The sequence below is a fragment of the Papaver somniferum genome, unplaced genomic scaffold (genome assembly GCF_003573695.1).
Source record: "Papaver somniferum cultivar HN1 unplaced genomic scaffold, ASM357369v1 unplaced-scaffold_139, whole genome shotgun sequence".
In the NCBI taxonomy this organism is placed as follows: domain Eukaryota; kingdom Viridiplantae; phylum Streptophyta; class Magnoliopsida; order Ranunculales; family Papaveraceae; genus Papaver; species Papaver somniferum.
The window spans coordinates 2314035-2333705 of NW_020623156.1; the positions used below are offsets into that span (position 1 = coordinate 2314035).

General features: G+C 38.3%; 1 pseudogene; it reads right to left on the minus strand.

The window, feature by feature from the left end:
- Window positions 1-16926: 16926 nt before the first annotated feature.
- LOC113335254 lies at window positions 16927-18819 on the minus strand (annotated as a pseudogene).
- Between the last annotated feature and the right edge of the window lie 852 nt (window positions 18820-19671).

Here is a 19671-nt window from a genome sequence, read left to right on the forward strand (position 1 = left end):
GATAATGAGTTAATTCAAGTAAATTTTCTTTTATGCATTTTATAAGAAATAATGAAAAGTTATGTGGCACTTACTCAAGCTAGAAATCGAAGAGAAATGACACTAGACACTTCATTAAGACGTAAAGTGATTCAGATCCATAATGTATGATCAAAGAATATTCTTTAGTATTCTCTTAAACACGTGAACTCGAATCACCTGTGGGCAATTGTTGTTCTAATATATTTAAGCAAAACAATATTATAAGCATTTAACAAAGTTGTGATCATAGCGAAAAATGTTTAGATACCACTGTGGTGATAGCCAAACAAATAATATAATGCCTTTACCACAACAAGTCGATAATTGCAAAACCTGAACTTTACAATTTGCTAATTCATGCTTACAATAAAAATATGATTATTGTTTGGATGTAACACTCTAGTATCACCGTAGTGATGGATAAAGAATCCCAACATAATTATCTTAGGCACAATAATATCACACAATTAAAAAATTAACATTCAATAGAAACCACAACATAATAATGGATACACAAATTTAATAATGCCAAAAATGGGTTTTGATCATAAGATTTATAATAAAATTTGATAAGAAATCATTTTAATGTTTCGATAAAGCGAAAACAATAATAGTAATTGGTTCAAATTTCATTAAGTAAGAACCATTTCATAATTTCTTAACACTCACTGGAAATTGGTTTCTACTATAGACCAGTTCTATTTCTGAATTCGTTCTATAATAAACTATTCTACATTCAATCAATGAACTGGGAAAAGAAAACTAAAACAGATTAATTTCGGATCTATTCAGTTGAAGTCAAGGTCAAGCTTAACAGCAAGATAAGAAGCAGGGTAAACATTATCGGCTCTATCAAGGTCAACAAATTGTCAAAGTCGACACTGACGAGTTACCCGTGGACTTGATAGACATAATCCGTCTTGGTTGATAGACCTAAAATATTATTAAGCTATCTTGATTTTTTTAAAAGTTTTAGCAAACATTTTGACCCATTAAGCAAAAAAAACTTTTCATGCGTAACTTAACAGTTAACACCACCGTTCACCAACAAATCAAGAACCCAAAATAATTAGATGACCTTATCAGCTTGTCTATTCAGCTGAAGACTTAAAGATGCCATTAATTAATTAATTAGCTTTTAAACTGAAGTTTAACATTCGCAAAACAAATCCAAAGGCTTACCTGATCTAGGGGTGTGCAACGGACGGACGGTTGCGGATTAGGGGTCACCCGCAACCGAACCGTCAAAGTTGTGGATTTGCAAAATTGAACCGTGACCGGCCCAATCACCCGCAGATTTAACCTTTGCGGATCCACGGATTGTACGGGTCGATTGCGGATTAACCGCGGATTTCACTCTTGGAATTTAAAAAGATGACACAACATTATAGCCAAACTTCGCATAGCAATCTCCAACATGCAAGATTGAATAAGCGTGGAGAACTGGCATTTATGGCCCATTAATCATGCATTATGCATGTTCAGAACTTGTCTAGCTGCATGGGCCAGGGACGTCCAGCCAACTAGCTAACTGACGAGTGACGTCCAGTTAATTTGGTAGTTGCCTAGTTGTTACACTTATTATTTTATTAATATACATAGCTGGGCTTAGTGACCAACTCGGGCTTATGGCTAGCAAAGCTGGGCTTCTGCGGTGCGGGTGAATCCGCGGTTTTCAATATTCAACCTCACCCAAATCGCTAAAACGTGCGGATTTGAGAATCCCATCCGTGTCCGGCCCATACGTTTTGCGGTTTGGGTGAAATCCGAAATTTTGCGGACGGATACGGGTCAAATCCGCAGTTCCGGTTTTTATGCTCACCCCTAACCTGATCCATTGGTATCTTAAACCTATGGTCTATTAATATTTTACAAAGCCCATCAATGTTATTAACCACAGGCCCAATAATAAAGATAACTATGATGCCCACTTTCGAATTAACGTACGAACCCTAAAAGTTTCCTAGCGGAAAACTGTCTGTATGCTCAAAGAGAATTTGCGCCGGTTGTATTTTGATGGGAATTAATTCTATCATGATACGTTACCGACAAGTGAGATGCATCTAATGGCCTGACGAAGTTTTAATACATAATCCCAGATAAAAATAACACGATTATTGCATATTATTAACGGATGATCACGAGTTCTAAACACAAACTCTAGATGCCATCTGTTAGATTTATTTTATAGATATTTAATCAAGATCGTTGAACTTCATGATTATCACACATCAATATATAATTAGAGTTTATGGAAAATACCTTATAGCGCTAATTCGTAATGAATTATCGATCATCTCAATGTAGCCGTAATACCCTGTGGATGAACTCTTAGTTTCTCCTTCTTGTCCTTTTGTATAATGAATCAATAAAATTCTTGAACCAATAGTGATGGTTATGAGTTCCTTTTATAGGTAGAAGGAGGACCAAGGTTCATAGGATTTAGAATTATCATTTAGTCTAGACCGTCATTACATGGCCCAAGAGAATACGAAAGGTTCCCAAGATTGTAACCAACATGTTTAGCAATTTTCATGATTAACCAAGTTATTACATGGCCCAAGAGGATATTTCATATGTGTAGAAATATTCTTACAAACAAAGGACCCAGAGTAGAGAGAGACAATGAGCAGTTAGCTCTTTAGTCATTTGAATTTTCATGCCATATGACGCTGTCGTGCTCAAACAAATATTCCTTGATACACCTTTATTCCATATTATGTAATAAGAATGCATGTCTTCTTCGTAAAAGAAAACACATACTTCGACTTGCAATGTTGCCATATGCAATTTGTTATCATCCAGGCTTCTCTTTCATGACCATCAAGTATCAACACATTTTCCCCCTTTTCTTTCCTCTACAAAAGAAACTTACAATTCAAAACACAAATTAGATTCACCAAGATATAGCAAGCATACTGGTATCATCGAACACTTTATGTATAGCTGGAATAATAGGACTCATGAACCTACTCGGGAATCACTCAGCAACCGAAACTGCATGCACCATATGCCAAAATTTGCCTGTAACGATTCATAACGCAAACCTAAAAACTCTCAACAGTCCAGTTTAAATTTCGGTATGAATGTCTCCATTCATTAACAATGTAACGTTAGAGAATTACCTGGCAATTCCGTTGCCAAAAGTTATTACATTTTGTGACTGAATTGCAGGGTTAGTAATTTTGCAGCCATCCACCACCATCATATATATAATGATGACAATCTCCCATGTATAGTCCTTGTTGCCGTAAAGATATGAAGTAATAGGTTGAGGAACTGAACTGTGGTAATGTAGATACATTTGATGTCCAAAGAAGCCACATGTTCATTCACCAATAATGATGCCAAGAGGTTGTATCGTAGAATTCAACCAGCCATTCACCCATTGCTATTAAGACTTCCACCAAAGCCGTAACCCCAAATTTTATTGCCGGTAACGGTGTTAGAAGTCGAAAAATCTGCAAAATCAGTTTAAATCAAACTGTATTCCGTATTCCTTACAATTAAATATGTTATTGTCAACAGAAATCCCATCATCAAAGTCTACCCAGTACTCTCACAAATAGAAATCAAGACTCCAACATACATGCATGCAACAGATAAGATAGTACTTTGCAGATTGAAAACTTATCAAAATCAACTTATGAAGTCCTTGCGAGTTGATGTTTCGACTATGAGAGCAGCTGCAGGCCAATATTGCAATTGGAAATCAAATGGCACAGTAAGAGCATCCACAGTGGGCGAGTATAACCAAAAATTTGGGATGAGATCGTAACACAGTGGGACGGAGTAAAGATCAAATCCCAACCAAAGATCAAATTCCAGACCAAATATGGTCGCGACCAAATCCCAAATTCTAATATAGTCGGGCGTAAATTTAAAGTACGCTTGTTGCTGGGCGTAAATTTAAAGTACGCTTGTTAACGGGCGGAGATTTAAATTACGCCCGATGAAAATTCAAATTAAATAAAAAAGAAAAAGAATGAGGCGGACTTTTAAAGTCCGCCTGATGAAAGTTACCAAAAATGGGGCGGACTTTTAAAGTCCGCCTGATGAAATTTTAATGGGGCGGACTTTTAAAGTCCGCCTGATGAAAGTTACAAAAAATGGGGCGGACTTTTAAAGTCCGCCTGATGAAATTTTACGAAAAAAAAATGGGGCGGACTTTTAAAGTCCGCCTGACGAAATTTTAATCATGTACCGTTGCGTCACAACACGGACTAAACCCAAAATTTGGTCTTTTTTTTTGATCTTTGATCTTTGGTTTTGATCGCACCACTGCAGTTGCTCTAAACATGGTATGCCAGGGTTCCTAATATATCTGATTTTTTTTTGATTCCCTAACGCAGTAACGGTTTCGGAATATGGTCGGTTAACGATTTTTGAATTGATCTTCTGAAGATTTCATATCAATGAGTCACCTCAGCTACCAAGCATTCTTCTATGTTAACTAAAGAGAAAAGATTCACTCGTCCTTTGGTCGGTAAGATAAAAATCTGAAATCGTGAGACTTATGCATCTGATTGGTGGAAATACCCAAGGTGAATCTTCCTGCTAATGTTGTAGTAGTGGAAAATCCTACTACTACACCCCTTAAACAATCTATATATCAAACTATGTAGATATTATGAAGAACACTAAGTAATAATTTTATTAAGTATAGAAATCTATACAAAGATGATAAACAGAACCCTAAATTGACAAACAAGTAACTTTCTTTCTCCTAAAGTTCCATCTCCACTCTCAAAAAGATCTCTTTCTACCACAAGGATGGTTGGTCCTATATATAGGGATTTTACATAGTGGAGGACAACTAACAAAACCCCTATTTTCGGATATAGCATGCGATGTCTTCGCACCCATGTATCTGGGCTTCTCGCACGTGCTCCTCAACTTCGTACAACTCTCACACTTTAGCCGTGACTTTGTGACGTCATTGATTCCGTCATTTAAAATATGTTATGTGCGAACTTCATTCGCCCCTTACTAACTCAGTTGTCTCGCACGATTATCCACGTGTGCGGTATTTAACCCCTACATTTTGTCTCTTCTCTTATTGATCTTTATTTTGGAAAGAGCGATGAGATAACTGTTTTTATTATCTTCTTCGCACCCTTTATTCGATTTTTCTCATTTCATCAACTTTTCATCTTCTCTCTTAACCGACAAGTTTCCGGATTTTCCGTGTAACCGTTTACACGTCCTCATTCTTGCAGTTCTCACTGGCACGCCATCCCGTTTTATTTGGTACAGCCGGTTATGTTCTGCCTTATTTAACCCCTTTTCAGAGAGAGAGACTTTCTTTTTAGTTTTCCTTCTTCACATAACCTTCCCCTTCAAATCCTCAGTTTCTTTCTTTTCTTCCGTTAGCATTTGAACTTAATGGATTCTCCTCAAAGGTTCGTTTTATCTCTTTTGTTACGCTTTTTTTTGGGTATGTCTTGTTTTTGTTGTCGTCTGTAACTGTGAGCCGCCATTACTGATCTGCTGTTGTTTTTCATCCATTGTTATTTCTGTTATGGTTATTTATAATTCCCATACTAGTATTGTTGCAGCAAAACCGCTTCCACTGGAACTCGTTTCACCATTCCAAACCCTAACTCCTCTTCAAGACGCGAAAATGACAAATCTCTCAAGAGGAAGTCTTCGCATGACAAGGTAGTAAGAAACACATTATTCCTTTTAAACAATATTGTTGCCTCTGTTTCTTATCTACATTGTGATTCGCAGGCTGATGCAAAAGAGAAAGAGAAGAAGCCCAAAAGAAGTACGCAACATCCTGTTCTTGATACTCGCATGACCCTCCCGAGTTTCAAAAAGAAATCAAGTTCTGCTCAACAAGTGCCCTCTGGTGAGACTGTCTCTGTTGTTCGGGCAGGTATGGCCGCTTCCTATCATGTGACTACTACAACATCTTCATCGTCTCTCATCTCCCTTCCATTGAACATCATCACCGATTCATCATCTCATCCTCTTTCTTAGAATCCCTGTAAGGATCTTACTCTTTCATCTTCGCCACCTCTCTTCTCTTTTCCACCGACAACTTCTGCTTTTATGGAACTAGCTTCGGTAACTCAGTCCATAACTTCTACTACTGAAGAAGTTGTTGCATCTATGCTAGACACTCCTGTTATTACTCCTTTGGCTATTCCCGTATATGTGGATCACTCAGTCTCCTCTCTTATGGATGTTGTTGCTGCTATTTCTTCCACGAGCAATGTTCTGACTACTTCTCCTCTTCGTACAGACTCTCACTCTCAAGCGAAATTTGCCACTCCTGAGGTTGATTCCTTTGGTGTTGCTGGTTCAGGGGATCCCGTCGCCGCTTTATTCAAGCCGAAGGTTTTGCAGAGTCTAGATCTACAATTCGTGAACTTACCCATCAGAATGCCCAGTTGAGAGATGATGTTCATGCTGGGGAGGTTACAACCGAGAAACTTCGCAGCAAGAATCAAGAACTTAGAGGTATATCCTACTTCCTTTTACTCATTTGTGATTCCATTACACCTTCCTCTTTCTATTTATTCGCTGGTACCTTCTCCCTTCTTTGCCTCTGTTCATGCGAACATATAGATTTGTGCCAAAAGCGAGTTATGGAGAGACATGAGTTCCAACATTCTGCTGAGGATGCTAGTGCAGAGAATAAAAATCTGCGACATCAGTTGAATCTACTGCTCAGTGATCGCTCGTACTTAGTTGATCAAATTGATAATTTGAAGAATGAAAATCATGGCCTTAGCACTCAGTTTGATTCCCTGAACTCCCAAATATCCCATATTTCTGGGCTTTTATATGACACTGACTTAAGTAATCAAACTCTATCAGAGAAAAATCGCACCCTCATGGGAGAGAATCAATCCCTTTTGAAGGAGAAGACGAGTTATACTCAGCAATACCTCGTCCTTCGACGAACCTGTACTGAGCAAGAGGAATCTCTTCATTCTCTGAGGAATCAATATGACCGAGATATACGGAGAGTGTCCTAAGAGAGTGAAAAGATTATAAATAGGAAGGTAAAAATGACCGTCGAAATGAAGAAGCTTCGCGAACAACACGCTCGGTTGGAAAGATCGCATGATATCTTGAAGAAGAAACATGCCTCTCTTGTTAAGGATGAGAATAAGATTCGCTCGCGTCTTGAAGGCTTGATAGGTGATGACTTTGATAAGCATTTGGAGGTTATGAGAAGTAGTAGTTTGGCCCTTTCTCTGTATTATATTTCTCAGATGGAAGGTAGTCGCACCAAGGTGACTACCTTTAATTGTATTTTTATATTATTTCGAATGTTGCTTCTTTCGTATTGCTTTGTGGTTTCTAAGCTAATTCTAGTATTTTTTATTTCCGCAGTTTCTGATAAGGCCAACCAACTCCTTGTCCAAAAGCTAAGGTCTGATTTGGCTAAATATCGCAAGGATGTTAGGGAACTTCCCTCTATGCTTTCGTCTTCTCGCGAATGGGCAGAGAAGAGACAAATATATCTTGAGCAGTTGATGAGGGTTTACGTCAAGAATGCTCAGAAGGACGTCACTCGTGAGGCTGATCTTCAGGCTAATGCTTATGCTGATGGGATATGTATCGCCAATTCGCTGCCTCTGGAGGAAGTTGAACCTCTTGACATTTCTGATAATGAAGCTATTCCACAACTTGATAGTGACTATGATTATGTCAGTTGTGATGAGGAAATCCCTCTCCCTGAAGATCAACCTGAGGGAGATGGTGCTGGCGGTGATCTTCTTGACGTACCAAATGCTGAAGCTATTCCTCATGCTGAAGCCCAAGCTATTCCCCCTGCTGAACTGTCTACGAAGGCTTCTATTCCAAGTTCTCCTCCTGTTGTAGAGATTGAATCCATTCATTCACATGATGAAATTTCTCTGAATGACCCTTAGCTCCATTTTATTTCTATATGTTTGAACTTGATTGGATCTCGCTACTTTGTGTTTTTTGCTGCACATTTAAGGAAAGACAAATTTGTTTCTAAAGGTTATTTTCAAAGTATGCAATTCTACAAATTATTTTTTAAGTATTCGAGAAATGTTTTCTCCTGGTTTGTTTCTATGCAAGGTTATTTTCTAAACATGCGAATAATACTATCTTTTTGTGATTCCCACACTTGCCTCTATTATTCATATGTTAGATAATGACCTAGATTTTATGGAATAATACTATCTTTTGCATGGATTTACGAGAAAGATGATGCTTATGTGACTGTTGAAAGAATGTTATGCGAATATATGATATTACTTGGGCGAATATAGGATACTACTTATCCGAATATAAAACTTTATTCATGCTGGTATAAGATAAAATTTATGCGAATATGTTGTAATATGTGAGCGAATAGGTAAACATATTTTTTAGGCGAATACAGTCCTTTTTAGAAAACAAAGATATTTATGACATGGGCATTTATTTAGGTCTCTGGGTGTTTGATAGTGAGGTCTTATTGAGCCTCCCTAAGTAGAGGTTTTAGTCAACCTCTCTTGTTGATAGGGCTTATCTTTTCCTCAGGATATCGTTTTGGCCATGCGATAGAGTCGCAGGACGTCCTTAAGTATTCGCGTATTGACCCATTGACCCTACCTTATCATCTTTCGTATTATTTCCTCTGCAGGATATGTGAATGTGCATTAATATGACAAGCCGAATTACTCCCATGAGTAAAAGCCTTGTGATATTAACGTCTTTGACACAATTCAGCTCCCTAGTGGAGGGTGCCGTCCTTATCTTCCCCCTGGTTGCCTCTTCAAGGAACGTACCCCTACTGGGTTGGGGTGGGATCCTCCCATCCAGTGATACAACAACCAGTTGATTTCGCGGTATCTCATTCATTTTCCTATGTGGCTTATGGTTTCGAGACCACACCCTAGGTGGGGTTTCTATAGGACCGAGTGTATCATAGCCAAGACTTACTAAGAGCGGCGAGGTACGCTCCAAAATCTCCCGGCGCCCTCAGCTCAACCATGTACCGCGGCGCCCTGGTTGAGTTTCTACACTCTATAATAGAGAACTTAGTACCTTAGCCTTTCGACTAAGGAGTCTCTACCGGATAGGCTTTTATTTCACCCCCACCTTCCATGACTCAGATCCCAGGGTTGGTATGGCTTTCGCCTGAGCCATGATTACTAGGTTTTTCCCAATTATGACGCGCGTTAGGGCTTATTTATTTTGCCTCTTCCACAAGTGCGAACTAGGGTGCAGGCCATAATTGGTTACCCAACCTCCCTAGTTAGAGGTTTTAAATTTTATTGCCCCCTATTGAGGTCTTATTTTGAGGTCTTATCGTTGCCTTTTTCTTCTGTTTGTATTTTTATAGACCATTATTTTGAAGGGTGCAAATATTTTCTTTTTATTTATAACTTCGTGCATACATTATTAGCTTGTCTCTTCTTCTTTCGGACACAGTATCCTATTAAACCTCCTATGGATAATATTTTTTAAGGTACAATATATTCCATGGATGATTGATCCTTCTACCAAAATCATTTCCATCCTTGTCCATCAACTCTTACGCTCTATTTCCTACAATTCGCTTGATTATATATGGGCCGTCCCATTTCTTCTCCAGTTTTCCGTCGCCTCCCTTTTGATAAGATGGTATTTCTCTTAAAACTAGCTCACCTGGTTGAAATTCCATTGGTTTGACACGCTTGTTGTATTCCCTTGCCAATATTTTGTGATAGTTCTCCATGTGTCGCAAAGCAGCCTCTCTAGTTTCCTCCAAGTCATCCAACTTTTATAGCATCAGGCTTGTGTTTAGATTTTTCTCCCAAGCTTATTTCTTTGTCGTTGGTATGATGACTTCAATTGGTAATAAAACTTCTACCCCGTATGTTAAACAGAATGGTGACATCCCCGTTGCTTATCTTCGTGTTGTTCGATATGCCCATAAGACATTATGGATCTGCTCGCACCATCCTTTATTGTGTCCTTCCAACTTCTTCTTCAGTATGTTCGCAAGCGTCTTATTAGTTTCCTCGGCCTGTCTATTACTTTGTGGATATAATGGAGTTGATTTTCCAATCTGGATCTTGAAGGCATTTAACAACATTTCTATGTTCTCGCCCTCGAACTGTTTTCCATTATCAGACACCAGTTGCACGGGTATGCCGAATCTGCAGATGATATTCTCGAATATGAATGTAAAAATGTCCTTATCACATATATGCTGGACTGCTTTTGCTTCTGACCATTTTGTGAAATAATCTGTTGCGACAATCAAATATCTTCTTTGGCCTGACCCTGGTATGAATGGTCCCACGATATCTAAACCCCATCTTGCGAATGGCCAACCACTGGTGGATGAGCTTAAGTTCGCGCCAGGCGCATGTTTTCCGTTTCCATGTATTTGACATTTTTCGTATCGTATAGACACTTCCCTCACGTCTTCATGCATGTATGGCCAGTAATATCCTTGTATCTTTGTCTTGTATGCCAATGATCTTCCTCCGCTATGATCACCTGCATCTCCATAATGTATTGCCTTTAGCATTTCTATTCATTCTTTTCGCGTCAAGCATCTGAGCGAAGGCCCAAGGAATTATCTGCGGTAAAGTGCTCCATCTCTTAACTCGTAGTTTGTCGCACGACTTTTTATCTTGTGTGCTTCCAATCTGTTTCTTGGTACTTCTCCCTTCTCCAAGTATGAATGAAGCTGCAATCTCCAATCTTCTTCGTTTCCCTCCTTTTCTTCTTCTTCATTTTCTACCATCATTACATCTTCTTCTCCATCCTTTTTGATTGATGGCAGGCATAGTGTTGTAATATTTATGTATCGCGCAGTCGGATCTACCAGCATTGACGCGAGAAATGCTAAAGCGTCTGCGAATCTGTTGTCTTTCCTGCATATGTGTCTCCACTCCATGTTTTTTATTTGTGCTGATAACTCCTCTGCGAGAAGTTTGTATTTCTGTAATGAAGGCTCATTCGTGCTGTATATTCCCAATATCTGGTTGATTACTAGTTGTGAGTTACTGGTTATTCTGACGTCATCTAACTCAATTTCCACTGCCAATCGCAACACATGTATTACTCCTTCATACTCTGTTTCATTATTTGTTGATGCGAACTCCAGCCTGAATGAATATGCCATTCTTGCGCCAGATGGTGATATAATTACTATTCAGATTCCATTTCCTTCTCCGTTTACGGATCCATCAACTAGTATCTCCCACGTTTCTGAATTTCGTTCTCTTAATAGATTTTGTGAGTTCCCTTGTTCTTCGTCTATCTCCATCATGTCTTCTACACTTTCATCTTCTTCTAAGGGGAACTCTGCCAAAAAGTCTGCGATAATTTGTCATTTTGGTGATGACAATATCTCATATTTGATTTGGAATTCTCCCACCTGTGTGTTCCATCTTTCTATTCTCCCAGATCGTTTTGAACTTTTCATCACAGATTCAATTGGTACCTTTGTAAGAACTATGATTTTATGAGCTTGAAAATACGTGTGAAGCTTTTGAGATGCATATACCAGTGCGAGGATGAGTCTCTCAATCTTCGTATAATTTTTTTCTGTTGCATTGTAGGTTTTGCTTATGTAATAAATTGGTTTCTCGACTCCTCTATTTATGCGAAGTACTATTGTACTTAATGCATGTGGTGTCGACGCCAAGTATAATTGCAGCTCCTCTCCTGGTTCAGCTTTCTGCAAAATAGACACTTTCATTAAGTAATTCTTTATGCCTTGTAATGCCTTTCGCATTCGGCTGTCCATTCGAACTTAGATACTTTCTTTAGAATGTTAAAGAATTGCTTGCACTTATCTGAAGAGCGCGAAATGAACCGTCCTAACGAGGCTAAAAGTCCATTCAGCTTTTGCACATCTTTCAATGTCACTGGTGTTGGCATGTCGCAAACTTCTTGCACTTTCTCTGGATCTACTTGTATTCCTTTTTCTGATACAATATATCCTAGGAATTTCCCTGATGCCACTCCGAAGATACATGTCGTAGGGGTTCTCTTCACTTTGCACTGCCACATTCGCGCAAATATTTCTTCCAAATGAGTTACATGATTTTCGATTTCTTTGCTTTTCACTAGCATGCCATCAACATACACCTCTAAAGTTTTGTGAATCCATTCTGTGAATACCTTTTCCACCATTCTCTGGTACACGGCACCAGCATTTTTCAATCCAAAAGGCATTCTAGTGTAACAGTATAATCCTCTGGGTGCGAAGAAAGCCGTGTGCTCCTTATCTTCTTCTGTTAATGAAATTTGATTGTATCCTTTATACCCGTCCATAAGTGACAATCTTTTGTATCCGGAGGCGGCCTCTACCATCTGTGGTATATCTGGTAATGGATAGTTGTCTTTTGGACATGCCTTGTTCAAATCGCTGAAATCGATGCAAATTCTTATCCCTTTTTTCTTCTTCGGCACCACTACCATGTTTGCTATCCACTCCGGGTATTTTGCTGGTCGAATTATGCCTGCATCTAGCATCTTCTGTAACTCCGCTTCTATTTGCGGATGGTACGTGGTTTCTATTTTCCTTATTCTTTGCTTGAACGGTCGCACATTCTTCCTGACGTCTAACCTGTGACATGCGATATCAGGATCCATCCCTGGCATTTCATCCATGTCCCATGCGAAGACTTCTTTATATTTTCGCATAAGGTTTATTGTCTGCTCTTCTTCTTCTGCATCCATTCCTGTCCCTATCCTTATCATTTTGGGCTCCTCTTCAGTTCATATGTTTACTTCCTTGGTTGGCTCGGCTTCAACGAAGTTTGCTTTAGGTTCGTTTAGCGGGGATGGTTCTTTTATTTCTCTTGCTGGTGCTCCTTCCTCGTCTGGGATTTCGTTCGGTATGCCTCTTTCTTCTTTCGCTCGTATCATGTACATCCTGAATTCTTCCTCCTTTCTTGACTCCTTCCCTTTCTCCATTTATCTTTTCTCTTCTTAGCTCTGTTCTCATAATTCTTCACATCTATATGATAACAGGTACTAGATCTTTCTGAATATCCTACAATCTCTCCTATTTCGCTCGGCATTGGGAAACGTAAACATTGGTGCAATGCAGATGCCACTCCTTTTATGCCATGTAGCCATGGCCTTCCCAATATCATATTATACGACGATTCCACATCCATTACGCGTAGTGCTACCTTCACCTCTATTTCTCCTAGAGGCATATTGATAACTACCTCCCCTTTTGATTTTTGTTATTGCTTTGTTGAAACCATGTATGTCGTATGTAGTTGGTAGTAAATCTGTATCGTTGTACCCCATCTCCTTGAACGTGTGATAGAACAAGATGTCGGCTGAGCTCCCGGTATCTATCAAAGTTGTTTCTATTTTCCACTCCTTTGAGATTTCCACACCGCCATTCTTTATCATTCTTCGCGCTGGTACAGTTATTACCAATGGATCTGTTCGCCCCCAACTTATGCATGGTATGTCATCTACTTCAAATGTGATCTTCTGCTTTTGCCATTCGTGTAAGGGTAACATCTTTTCCATCGTCGAGATCTTCCTTCCTTCGTTATCACGCTTGTGGATCTGTCCGGTGATTCCTTTACTGGAATCCATAGTATTTATACCTGACTTTGTTATCATATTACACCGTAGGTGTTTGCTTCCTTTTTTCTGCTCCGACATCCTTTATTATTCCTCTGAATCTATTCGCTCCCTTCATTATATATGCTTGTTTGCTCCTTTTATCACATCAACTTCTTCTTCTTGAGATCTCTGGATAACTCCTCTAATTATCTCTGTGGAAATCTTTTTCACATCTTTAAACTTTGCTTTTCAAAAGGGTATTTATAGACTCAAAGATTATTCTATAAAACTTCTTTCGTAATTTTAAACTGTGCCTTTGATGAGTGACCCCAAATTAAACTTCGAAACAAGAACAATGAGAAATTTCACGTTGGAAGGAAAAAAGTTTCACAAATAAGAACCATAAGAAACTTTACTTTGAAGGAAATTTTTGAAAAAGAAACTCATCTTAAAATTCTCACAAACAGATCCAATCCCAATCCCGAGCTGTATTCTAGCGCCAAAATGTAGTAGTGGAAAATCCTACTACTACACCCCTTAAACAATCTATATATCAAACTATGTAGATATTATGAAGAACACTAAGAAATAATTTTATTAAGTATAGAAATCAATACAAAGATGATAGACAGAACCCTAGCTTGTGAAACAAATAACTTTCTCTCTCCTAAAGTTCTATCTCCACTCTCAAAAAAATCTCTCTCTACCACAAGGGTGGTTGGTCCTATATATAGGGATTTTACATAGTAGAGGACAACTAACAGCCCCTATTTTCGGATCTAGCATGCGATGCCTTCGCACCCATGTAACTGGTCTTTTCGCACGTGCTCCTCAACTTCGTACAGCTCTCACACTATAGCCGTGCCTTTGTGGCGTCATTGATTCCGTCATTTAAGATATGCTATGTGCGAACTTCATTCGCCCCTTAGTAACTCATGTCCCGCACGATTATTCACGTGTGCGGTATTTAACCCCTACAAATGGTTGAGCACCAATGTAGTAATCGAACTTCAAATAGCCCTCTGCATATATGCCCTAAGAGTCTGAACATTTAATAACACCAACCCTGGACGTCATCATAAGCTTCTCTTATGTTCTTTCAAGGTTACCTGACAATCAGAACCATTAATAATCCGTTAAGAAAAATCCCCAAGCTACATGAAGAGATGGTTCTACTATAAACTTAACTTTCGTCCAGTTTATAGTAATGTAAAAGAAAGAACAGAAACCCTAAGTTTGATTAGAAGTTTACTGACCTTTATAAGTTACAAATATATATGATTGTAATTTAGGATTCCATTGAATTATAAGACCAATATCTAGAGTGATGTAGCAAGAATAGCTTAATTCAGCAAGCCACGATGGATGAATAAGTCCCTGCAGGTACTCGAGATCAGAAACTTTATTAATAGAATGCCAGTTGTTGTTTTGAACTGTGGTTTCAAATCGGGACAAAGTAAAAAGAGATAACTCAGAACTGAAAACCCTAGATGATAAAATAGGTTTACCAAATTAAACTATATTATGCTCTAGTTTCATAGGACACACAACGGATCAATCTAAAAAATTGAAGAACACTAATAAAATTTTGATAGGGAACAAAACCAAAACCAATTTAAATACATTACCTTAACCAAAACCTAAACGAAAAAGCTCCACCTCCAGGATCCATCGTTTATCATAGGCAATAGCTTCATCAATAACAAAAAACGTTTAGACTGAAAGATAGGAAGCGATAAAAAATCAAAAATTGAAAAACGAATTACAATTTGTTTTTCAAGGCCTTAAAGGCCTTCGCACATATATATGTATATAAAGAAAGGTTGAACCCGATTTCCTTAATTAAGTGTACGAAAGGTGAATAGCAGATTTCCATTTTAACACAAACTCATGTATCTGATTTCCTTTTTAACACGAACTCCTGTATTAAATTAAGCGGGAAACATTAACGGGATTTCCTAAATTAGGTGTGTAACAAACAGTTTCATGATTTTTTTTTTTTTTTTTTCTTTTTTAAGAGTTTCACGTTTTAAGAGTTAGGTATTTTTTTTTAATTTATTTAACGGTTTGGATGTGAGTTTTGTCCACCCTTATTAAACTACAGTTAAGTATAGGTTTAAACATGGTTTGGACTGAGTTTTTCGACACCGTTATGAACGGACAGTTAAGTATTTAATATATCCAAATTGTATCCAATTTTAATTATTACAAACAATAGAGTCATGCCAAGTGCCCTCACCATAGCTTCTGCATTAGAAAAGACCTTTCTATGCCAATAGGAAGCGAGGGTTTCATCACCGTTTAATGTGAGAGCTTTATTTATCAAGGCCTTTAAGGGGGGAGATAGAGTCATGCCAAATGCCCTCACCATAGCTTCTGCATTAGAAAATGCATTTCTAGGCCAATAGGAAGCGAAGGTTTCATCACCGTTTAATGTGAGAGTTTTTTTTTTTTTTTATACGCGGAAGTCGGACCCAGGTCCCCTACCCGAACCCAGCTAGTCGTACTGGTCCCAATGCCAGACCCAACAACGTTCAACCCACTATACAACTAATCTACCACATACCTTTACGACGGCGGAGATTCAACCCTTGACTTCCTCCTTACTGTAGTTGATGTGAGAACTTTATTTGTCAAGGCCTTTAAGAGGGAAGATGAGTTAATACATAAAGACTCGAGTTATTAATAATTAATTTTTCACTTAAAATTTGGGCCGCCGGATCAATTCTTGCATTCCTGGTCTATACGGGATCACGAGAGTAGGTTACATGGGCGAGAAACACATTATAATTTATGGTTGGTACTCGGCAAATAACCAACACCATAATTTGGTATCCAACATTTTAAATATTAAGGGATAATGCATGGACTAACGTTAAATTGTAACGTGTTTTAATATCTCATGGCAAATAAAGATAACAGAACTAGATGACAAGGTTGATATGTATCCTTCCAGGACAGGACGTAGGTGTCATGGCTTAGGTCGATACAGAACAGATGATGTCTTCGCCGTTGCAGCACCCATCTGTCATGGCCCAGGTTCATAGTACCTTGATGCTCAATTCAGTAGACTAGGCCATGCCTACGTGCTCAGTATTTGAATGAACGAACCTTGTGAAATATTCTAAGTGAAAGCTTAACGTTAATATAGAGGGAACGAACCGATTAAGAGAACCATATAGTATTTGATTTCCACATAGATACCTACATAAATAAATTAATACCACTGCAACAAAAAGAGTAAAATGCAACATTTAATGATAAAATAGCAACAGTAGAAACTTTTAATGTTGTTATGAGGTACTACAACTTGGTGCGTGCCTAGAGTCGGTGGCCGATTTCTCTCGGTCAGCGGGCGCTTCCTTTTCATGAGACAATGGTGAACGCCGATCATCAATAGTTAGATTTGAATGGATGATAAACCTTAAGATCAGCGACAACACCTGCTACTGAGCCGGCCGCAGCTGCAATTGAGATTACTAAACAAATAGCGCTAAGCATTTGAAGGCAAAGCCATTTACCACTCCACGTGGGTATCTTTTTCTGTGATATGTACATCTCCACCGGGAAATAAACAGTTAACGGCCAGAACGCAAATGCGCCAATAATCCCAATAACGTCATTGAAGAATGGAAGAAGCATCAATATAAGTGTAGTTAGCACTACAAATAATGTTCTCCAAAAAAGTCTGAATAGGTTGAGATTGTAAGGGCTGTATCCTGGGATAGGTACTTGGAAGTTTTTGTTGATGAAATCACTCTATGGCCATTTCGTTGCCCGTTTAGGCAAATAAGGGCTGGCAATAGACTTGGTAACCTCCAACAAGGTGAATTACAATTGCAACGTTGGCGATATCGACCAACCAATATGGATTGTAGAAGCCAAACCCGGTTAGAAGGTTTCCTGGTGCCATGTCACCGAATGCCGCATAGCCCATACATCCACAAAGCATGTAGAAGATCGTTGTAGTTGAAACACTGACTAAACTTGCTTTCTTCATGGTTTTAGCTTCTGATGGTGGTGCTTTTAGTGTGTCCTGTTTGTCCCAAATGAACACAGTTAGAGAGTGTTTTCTTTGATCAACAACATTCATAATATAGCAGTGATGTTTTTTCTCTGGTACTAATAAAGAGGTGCAGAAGTAAAAATAATTTGCACCTGAATTTCGATTAGGAGCATTGAATACGAGTAGGCAAAAGCGATATTTCCAAATGCTTGGGATCTCCTCCATATCTTTTGGGCTTGACTTACCGTACCAATGCTAATTCCGGTCAGACTTCCTTTGAATTTCCCATTTTCTAAACAAAAGAATAGAATATCCAGATTTCAGCAATCTTAATATAAATATGAAACCAAGTACTAGAAGAAAAAAAAATAATCACAAAGAGGTACTATATATTAGCTAACCTGCCACTTTGGCGATTCCAAGACCCATTCCGATCCCGGAATAAGTAAATGACATAACTGCAGCAACCTTTGATAGCCATGTAATTTGATCAATGTCTGGAATTTGGGAGAATATGATTTGTAATACACCAAATATGATCATGTATGGGGTACTCGATGTATGGCACGGGTTATCGTTGTGGCTAGCATGGAAACAATTAGACCTCTCTACAGCCCTGTTTTATTCAAATTACAAGCCAAACAAGAAATCAGAACCAAATTATATTTAATTACATACTGAGAAGCAAATTAACCGCTAATGAAAAGTTTAAGTGAACTCACATCATACTTATGGATGCTGCAATCGTATATCCAATTCCCACACCAAAAAGATTTATGTATTGAATCAACCCGCAAAGCTTGACCTTAGAGCCGCCAAGAGTTGTGCTAACAGCATCCATGTAAGTATAGTTTCTCTTGCCAGTAACTTGGTCACCAGTTCTATAGTAGTCAGCGAGTAAACAAGATGTGTAGTAAATCACAAAGGCGAACACGAACATCACAACTGGACCACCAATCCAACCAAGCTGCGCTATGGCCTATGCTAATGAGAGCACTCCTGATCCTATGACGGCCGTTATAATATGTGCAGTCGCTGTCCATATGGTTCCTGCAGATTTAATCACAATCTTCAGTATATATTTCCCAATCAAAAAAGAAAAACACTTTGAGTGTTATCAAAAGTGATGATTCGAATATTCAAAAGAGTAATTAATGTTTACCTGTTCTTTTAAGTCGGCCATCATCATCAAAAGATTTGGATCCATCTTGCAGTGGTGGCGTCACGTCAAGTGAATGATCATATTGATTCTTAGTTGCAGCAGTAGCATTAGTAGTCATATTTATGTCACCCATCTTCAAACCAATTAAACACACCAATGATAAGCAAGTAGCAGAGAAAGAGAGAAAGCAGGTAAAGATATAAATTTTAATGTGCTTTAGCTATGATAGACTTGTCCCCTTATATAGTAAACAATACAATACGAAACCTAATAGAATCCTACTAATTAACCTCTGTTGATTCGGAAAATAAATCATTACCTAATAGGAAACAAATCATATTCACCAGTACAATAAAAATCCTAATTCTTATAGATGCCATACATTTAAGTCCTAATCCGCTTCAGAAAATAATATTAAAAGTGTCATCGACGCCACAAAGGCAAAAGAAAGATTTCAAAAGTACCTAGAGCAGCAGAGGTTTTATGACGACGAAGATGATGATGATAATAATAATAATGAATCTCATGATGATCTTCTAAGACGATTGTTGCATACTCAACAGTAACTGGAGATAGGCTGCCCCTATTAAATTGTTGAGTGCTTTAATACAATCGACTCTGTCCGTTCAATGTTAATCACGTGTCAGTCATCCATTGTTCATCTCTAGGGTTTAGTGGTTGGTTAAATGCTGTAAGAAAAACCTATCTGAAGTTAAGAAGAAAATAAATGAAATAGATATTTGGCTGCGCTATTCTTCAGCCGATTGGCCTGAATTTCGATTTAAGAACTACTAATTCTGATTATTATCCACCATATTATCATTCATGTTGTTAAATTGTTGGAAGTATACAACAATTGGCACCAGAGCCGTTCTTTCCATTTAAAAATTCATCAATTTTTTTTTCCTCACCATGACTTTGAAGGATGTTGAAGCTGAGGTTGGAAAATTGAAGGGATCTCATGATGTGC